This window comes from Nycticebus coucang, chromosome 13 (assembly GCF_027406575.1).
Source record: "Nycticebus coucang isolate mNycCou1 chromosome 13, mNycCou1.pri, whole genome shotgun sequence".
Classification (NCBI taxonomy): domain Eukaryota; kingdom Metazoa; phylum Chordata; class Mammalia; order Primates; family Lorisidae; genus Nycticebus; species Nycticebus coucang.
In genome coordinates, this window is record NC_069792.1 from 49,052,671 (window position 1) to 49,061,354 (window position 8,684).

Here is an 8,684-nt window from a genome sequence, read left to right on the forward strand (position 1 = left end):
GATTTGATTTCTCCATCAATTTTTAAGCTTAGTTTAGCAGGGTACAGAATTCTGGGCTGAAAATTATTCTGTTTAAGTAGATTAAAGGTAGATGACCATTGTCTTCTTGCTTGGAAAGTTTCATTAGAGAAGTCTGCGGTAACTCTGATGGATTTGCCCCTGTAGGTCAACTGGCGCTTACTCCTGGCAGCTTGCAGAATCTTTTCTTTGGTCTTGACTTTGGACAGGTTCATCACAATGTGTCTTGGAGAAGCTCGGTTAGATTTGAGGTGACCTGGGGTCCTATATCCCTCTGAAAGCAGTGTGTCAGAATCTTTGGTGATGTTTGGGAAATTTTCTTTTATAATATTCTCTAGTATGGCTTCCATTCCTCTGGGGCATTCTTCTTCCCCTTCTGGAATTCCTATAACTCGTATGTTGGAACGCTTCATAAAGTTCCATAATTCTGACAGTGAACGTTCTGCTTTCTCTCTCTTCTTTTCTGCCTCTTTGACTATCTGAGTTATCTCAAGAACTTGGTCTTCTACCTCTGACATTCTTTCTTCTGCATGGTGTAACCTGTTGCTGATACTTTCCATTGCATCTTTAAGTTCCCTAATTGACTGTTTCAGTTCCTTCAGCTCTGCTATCTCCTTTTTATAGTCTTCATATCGCTCATCTCTTATTTGATTCTGTTTTTGAATTTCCTTTCGTTTATTTTCAACTTTATTAGCAGTTTCCTTCATTGTTTCCATTATTTCTTTCATTGTTTTCAACATGTGTATTCTAAATTCCCTTTCTGTCATTCGTAACATTTTTGTATAGGTGGAATCCTCTGCAGTAGCTACCTCATGGTCCCTTGGCAGTGTTGTTCTGGACTGGTTGTTCATGTTGCCTCGAGTTTTCAGCTGATTCTTCCTCATGAGTGATTTCTTTTATCTGTTTCCTTGCCTTAATTTTCCTTTCATTTCCTCTTGCTCTTTAAGTTCTCATGCCTGTGGACTAAGGGTTACAGGACCAGATGGATGAGAAGGTTGAGGAGCAAAAAAGGGATGAAAGAAAAGAGGACCGAGTGATAAGAAAAAAAAGAAAAATGGAGAAAGTATAGGGGGTGGGTAAAAGGAATATTGACAAAAAGAAGAGAGGCACAGAAAGAGGGAGACAGAGCAATATAGGTATACAGTATGGTACTTTGACACAACTTTAAAAAAATCCCACTTTCTGGGGGTGCCCAGTTGGGTGGTTCCCTTGAGGTCAGCAGCTCTTTGTTAACCTGATCAGACACAGTACCCCACCTCCACCAAGTAGAGAGGAAAGTCAAAAATGCTATAAATCAAACCAAAACAAGCAAACAGAAAACTTCACGGGATAAAATTGGGTGAAAAACCAAATCATTGCTGTAGAAACACTAGCAAAAATGAAGTTCTAGTTATTGAAAAAGGCAGCAATGGGAAATTATAATTAATCTAGAAATATTGAGAAAGAAAAAGGATCTGTATGGAAAAGGTTGAAATTAAAAAACAAAACAACATTAACAACATCAAAATAAACGAAATAAACAACCAAACCAAAAAGAAATCAAAACAAAACAAAAAAACACACAACCAAAAACAAAGCAGTATGTATATGTTATTGAATATTGTCTGGGCAACACGTGGTCTTCTGGGGTATGAGATGTTAATCACAGTTCTGATTCGACTGGAGGCTTCTGATTTCTCAAACCCCAGCAGGTAGATACCCTAAATCTCTCTTCAGCCCATTTAAAAGACACTTTGAACTTGTAAACTTGCTGAGCAGAAGGTTTCCCAGGAAAGTACTTGTCGCTGGAATCACTGCTGAAGTGGCTATCCACTTACCCAGTGTGCCCAAACCGGTCTCACTCTGCCCCTGAGGGTTAGGGCTGCAATGCGGCTCAGACCCCACTCTTAGGCTACTAGGTCGCTGGGTTACCAGCTCCCACCCGATTCTAGCTCTGCGAGGGCGGAGCTTTCCATGGCAGATCGCTCACAATGGCTCCCTTCCACCCACAGCCAAACACTATTAGCTCCGTTTGGCTCAGCGGCTCAGACTGGGGCCCTAGACAACAGCCAAAGTTCTCCACACTCCTGCTCAGGCTCTCCCCAAGGCAGTTCAACTGAGTGCCAAGTCCAAAGACACCAAAACAGTTCACAGGTAAGTCCTTTCTGGTTTGCAGTCTTGCTGCTACTGAACTTACAGTTGCAGGCCGGTTTAGACGGATTGAACACACATGACCACTTGCTGGTTTTCCACTGTTTTAGTCCTTTTCTTGTGGTCCAGAAGTCTCTCACTGACTCCCTGTATCCTCACAGGGGTGATGATGGGCAGATCCCACCAGCCAGAGATACCTGGAGTCCTATTTCCCCAGACTCACGATGCCCAGATGCAAGGAAGCTGTTACTCGGCCGCGATCTTTCTCTGCCTCCCAGATATTTAAAGTTTTATACAGTTTTATGCCTGGGAGGAGAACGCCATGGCACCCTAGTAGGGGAGGTAGGTCCAGTTCTTAGAAGGTCTCTGCCATGGAGTGTAGTGGGAGTGCCTTTAATTTCTGCCTGTTTGTTTAATTGTTGGGCTCTTGAGCCGGTCTCATGGGGGAGGGTACTCCCATCTGCTTGGTGATGGATTTTGTACCTTTTGTTTGCATCCTTGTGATCACAGCTTGCCTCAGTGGTGTTGGTGTGTGTTCTTCAACCTTCTCTCTTGGTGCAGCTCAAATCCACCAGGATACTCACTAAATTTTTGTCCCTTAACTCTCCTTCTGGACAGGAGCCTCTGTGGAAAGCTGGCTTCAGTCTGCCATCTTGTCCCCCCCCCCATCACGGTACACTTTTGCTGCATACTGCATACTTGTTTTTTGTTGTCTTTCTTTCTATCAATTATTTCAAATATTAGTCACATAATCTTCTACTACACTCTTTTCTACCTTTTTTTATCTTAACAATTTTATTTTTGATCTTTTAAATTTATTTGCCATGTTCTTTACTTTTATGCCATGTCTCCATTGCTATCTGTTCTCTAACTTAAAGGAAATGTATCAATAGTTTTTTTTTATTATTATTAAATCATAGCTGGGTGCATTAATGAAATCGGGGGTACAATGCGCTGGTTTTATATACAATTTATATATTTTCATCACACTGTTTAACATAGCCTTCCTGGCATTTTCTTAATTATTGTGTAAACACATTTATGTTCTACATTTAGTAAGTTTCACATTTACCTTATAAGATGGATCTTAGGTGTGGTCCGACCAATTACCCTCCCTCTACCCATCCTTCACCCTTTCCTCTGCTGCCTTTCCCTTTTCCCCTTTCCCCATATTCTTAGGCTATAATTGGATTATAGGTTTCATATGAAAGCTATAAATTAGTTTCATAGTAGGAATGAGTACATGGATACTTGAGCAATTGGATACTTTTACTTCCATTCTTGAGATACTTTGCTAAGAAGAATGTGTTCCAGCTCCATTCATGTGAACATGAAAAGGTAAAGTCTCCATCTTTTTTTAAGGGAGCATAATATCCCATGGTGTACCTTCTGTAATAACATTCTTTTATATTCATTTTTGAAGTACTTGTTGACATAATAAACAACACCCCAATTTTCTGTCTACATTTTAATGGTTGGCCCTGATCCAGATCTGGGATATAAGGAATAATGAGGATTAGAGACCATCAATTGGCTTAATAATGACATGAGGATCAATACAATAATGGGCATCAGCTGGATAAACATAGAAAAACCTCCATCTCTTCTTTCTTCCTCTCTTTCATGGCCACTGTGTTGATATTGATGTTGTTAATGGCTGTAACCAGCCTGTCCATTTGAAAATGAATGTACACTACCTGAAGGAAATCCACCAGCAAAAAAAATATATTAAGTCTCTGGAGTTCTATCAGCTTGACAACCTCTATGGAAATTAAATCTCTCATTGTTTTGGTGATTCTAAGCTTGTTCTTCATTGCCTGTGAGTTCGTATTGTTTTCGTTGTTCTGGATTACTTAAAACAGCATAAGCGTTTCCAATCTTTTTAATAGCATCTGTTGCTCCAGGTGTATGGTTTTTGTCTGGATGAAAATTCAAAGCAAGCTTTCTATAAGCTTTTTTCAAATCTTCATCACCAGCATCTTTCATAACTCCAAGTACTTCATAGTACTTTTTCCATTTGTTTATGCTGAGAACTCCATCTATTTTGTCTTTGCTATAGCCTTTTCCACCTTCACCACTACCAGATGTGGTGTCTTTTGTACAATTAGGTTTGCTTTGATCATCACCTCCTGATGGTTTTTGGCAAGGAGCGCTATTTCCGCTGTGCTTCCATTTTTCATAATTATTTCCAATAGTGCGCAGGCCTGAGGGCAGTGGGTGGAGCTTCTCCGCTTCTGCAAGAAGCGCGGGGCCTTCTCGCCGTGCCAACTGTTCCGTGCCTCCAAGGAGATCTGGACACATTTCTCCGCCTCATCCCGCTTCCCCTCCATGGCCTGCAGCTTCTTCCAATTCCTCTGGTAATGCTACGAGCTGCAGAAGCCGTCCCCGCAGAGAGGAAAGGTGGCCAGATGGGGCGTGCGGTGGCAAGCGAGGAGTAGCACAGGGTACCACGGGGTGGCTCCACCTCCTCAGGGCGGCATCCCCTCCCCAAGTCAGCCGCTTCCCTCCCACCCCGGGCCGCGATCCTGAGCCGGTGTAGGAGCCCACCCGGCGGTCCCTCTGCAGCGACCCGTGCTGGGGCTGGCGGAGGTGGCCTAGCTGCAGGTCACGGGAGGACTTCGGTGGAGCCTGGGCCCCAGACCTCTGGGCAGGACTCACCAGGGCAGGGCTGGGGAGAGCCCTGCCCTAACTTTTATCCAGGATAAGGCTCTCCTAGAGAGTGTAAATTATCTTTTCTTTTTCTTATTTTCAAACTTTATTTCTGCAAAGTCAATCAACAGTGTTGGAAGGAAAAAATGTAAAAGTTATTCTTGCATATTTTGGGAAAGTCGTTTTCTTGACAGGAATAAACTTAACACAAGGCAGAGCCACAAGGGCCTCTGTGAATATAAATAAGTTTCCTATGAGAGTCATACTGGTTACAGGTCAGATAAGTAGACGTTGGTCTTTTCACCCAAAATAAAGAAGTTCCCCATGAAAGGCACATTGTAATCGTCCATGACTTAATTCCTCATAGCTGTAGCCAGGCAGGGCTAGAGCTTGTAGCCAATCTCCTGAAAGTCTCAAGGCTAAAGAAGAAAAGATTATAAAAGTTGTAAAATGAAGAGGGATAAAACATGAGACCATCAGTACAAATTTGTTTACATGGGTGTACTCGCCCAGAGTCTGGATAAACAACAATAGTCAGTTAGACCTGCTCATTGAAACCTGGATTCAATGGTGGCCCCTGTAAATGAGTTCAAAGTATTAGAACCCCTCTTGTATTCTGTGACCAAAGGAGACCAAGGAGAAATGGAAATATTGTAATAACTTATGTGCATATTCTCCACTCCCCTTTAACTATAACCCACAGCCTAGGAGAGCCTGAGCAAAGCACCCTGCAGTCAACACATCAAGAAAGAATTTATGATTATCCTTGAAAACTTCCATGGTGTCCATGTCTGTAGGCCAGAGACAGTGGGGTAGTTGTAACACAAGAATAACTAACAGAACCGGAATTTGGTGACCAATGTGGGTTCTTTTCTGGGAATTAGTGTGTTTTAGAAAATCCATCGATTGGTGGGATTACACCTGCGGTGCATCTTACGAAGGTATATGTGAAACTTAGTAAATGTGGAATGTAAATGTCTTAGCACAATAACTAAGAAAATGCCAGGAAGGCTATGTTAAACAGTGTGATGAAAATGTGTCAAATGGTCTATGAAACCAGGGTATGGTGCCCCATAATCACATTAATGTATACAGCTATGATTTAATAAAAAGAAAAAAAAGAAAATCAATTTACCACATTGGCAAAATTAAGGAGAAAATCTAATTATCTCAATGGAGGTAGAAAAGACACTTGATAAAATTAATCATTCATGACAAAATGCTCAGCAAATTAGAAAATAAAAAGAAACTTTCTTAATCTGATAAAGAGTATCCTCAAAAATCCTTCAGCTAATTCATTCTTAATGGTAAAACATTGAACACTTTCTTCCTGAGGTCAGAAACAGAAACACCACTTCAATTTGAACTTTTTTCTTCACACTTTCAGAAGGCATGAAAAATGAGTTATAGGTGGGGGAAAGGAAAAGCAGAAAGAGCAAAGGAGGAAGGCAGCTGGGGTCTTGGTGTGTGCCACACCTTTTGGGGGCAAGAGAAGGTAGTGAAATGGACTTTACCTAACAAATGCAATCAGTGTAAACTGGTTTCTTGTAAACTCAATGAATCCTCAACATTAAATAAAAAGAAAAATAAGTTAGAGGTATTAATATTGAAAAAGGAAAAAAAATAATTGAAGGTGTTATTAATCACAAAGGACATAATTGTGTACCCTGAGGAATCTGCAAGGAAAGTACAGTAATTAAGTGAATCCGAAAAACTTGTCTATATGTAGAATAGTTAAAAATTGTATTTCTAGTTATCAATTATAAACACTTTAAAAATGAAATAAAAGAAATAAAAGTAGCATAAAACATCACACATTCAGGTAAGATCTAACAAAAAATATGAAGATTTTTCATAATGAAAACCAAAAAAGGAAAAATGCAGAGAGAAATTTAAGACTCTAAAGAATGGAGAGATATAGGGTATTTATAAATTAGGCAAACATACTGAAAATTGTTACAATGTCATTTATTACTGGATTGAACTATGGAGTCAATGAAACCCAATCAAAAGCTCAAATCTTTGAGGGGAAAAGCAGAGTTATTTTGTGGAAAGTGAAGGAAGAGAGTGAGATGGTAAACATACTACCAGATTTGAATACTTAAAGATTTTCATTTAATGTAGTGTGATATTAATTCAAACAGTGTAGTATGAATTAAAGCGGTGTGGACTAACAGAACAGGACTTCAGAATTCAGTCCCCTCTCCACTCAATGTGTTGATTTAATGATAAAACTTTCATGACAATGCAGTGGAGGAAAAAAAAGTAAAATATTTGAACATCTGTAGGGAAAAAAACAACATCTGTTTCTAACATTGTATTGAACACACACAAAAAAAAACCTAAGTTGGATCGTAGAGCTAAATATAAAAGGTAAAATATAATACTTCCTAAAGAAATCGTAAGATAATATCTTCATGACCTTGAGGTATACAAAGATACTCATCTCCATCACTCTGGGATTGGCCACTGGTGTCTGATTTAGTTCATTTGGAGATATCATGTTTTCTTGTATGTTGTAGATACTTGTGGATGTCTGTTGGTATCTGGGTTTTGAAGAGTTAGGTATTAATTCTAATCTTTGCAGTCTGGGCATTTCTACCTATTCTTTGGTACCCATGGTTTTTGGTAGGCAGAGGGATTTTAGTGTTATGATTAAGTCTTTGGTCAGTGCAGCCATGTCAGCACTAGGGAGCGCACTAAGACTAATAACATCATGGCTCCTACCGCCCACTGGTGGTACCGCATTGGTGGACCTCGGTAAGGCAGGGAGAATTCCATGGATTACCATCTCACTCTCTTCCTTCACTTTCCACAAAATAAGAGTCTCATTCTGCGTGCTGGGGTGCTAAGAGTTGTGAGAGCGATGATGCAAGCCCTTCCCACAGCCACCACTGCTCTGGTCACACCAGACTATGTAGCCTGGCTACAGCTGTTGTTTGTTCAAGGCCCAAGTGCTCTTTCATCAGCAGGTAGTGAATCCTGCCAGGGCTGGGTCTTTTCCTTCAGGGAAGCATGTTCCCTTCTGGTCCAGGGTTAAGTCTAGTAATGTCATCTAGGATCTAAGGCCTGCAACCAGGGACTTCAGGCATCTGTGTGGCACTTTATTTTATGGTGTGACAAAGTTCCCTGTACTCTTCCCTTTCCTTTTCCAAAGTGGAAAAGCTCTCCCTGAGCTGCACTTCCTGGAGTTGAGGTAGGGGTGATGCGAACACTCCCTTGGCCACTACAGCTGGTTTTTCAGCTATGCATACCCCAGGTGCACTGGATCGAAGCTCAGAACAGCACTAAGACTTGTCTAAGGACCACAGTCTTTGTGGCCTGAGTATCTACATTTAGTATTTACATTTTTTCGGCCTCAGGCCACTTTTTGTAGCTGGTGATGGAGCTAGCTTGAGCTCAGGTTCCCACTGCAGGGGTGAAAGATTTTCTTCTGGGGCTCGTCTGTATTGTCCCTTCATGGGTGCCAGCAGAATTCTGCCCTGTCTTGTTTCCCTGTGACAGGGTGGCCCTGCGTTCCAATACGCAGTCCTACAGTTCTCTGTCCTCCTTTCTCCAAGCACATAGATTCTCTCACCACACAGTGCTGGACTGACACATCTGGAGGTAGGGGAGGTGTTGTGAGGTTTTGTGGCCTGAGAAAACCATTTTTTCTTACATTCTTAAGTGACTTTTTACATGTTATGATGGTAAAAGTAGGTACGGTGATTGCTTGTCTGATGTTTGGTTCTTATAAAGGTGTTTTTCCGTGTGCATAGTTGTTCTATTTAGTGTTCTTGCAGAGGGACAATTCCTGGAGGGTTCTATTTGGCCATCTTGCTCCACCTCTCAACTATGCAAAGATTTTTACACAAGACATACATACACAAACACACACAATAATAAAT

The 8,684-nt window shown here is 41.0% G+C and overlaps 1 pseudogene; it reads right to left on the minus strand.

Moving 5' to 3' along the window:
• Positions 1 to 2,788: 2,788 nt before the first annotated feature.
• LOC128563379 (dnaJ homolog subfamily B member 14-like) lies at positions 2,789 to 4,478 on the minus strand (annotated as a pseudogene).
• Positions 4,479 to 8,684: the final 4,206 nt, after the last annotated feature.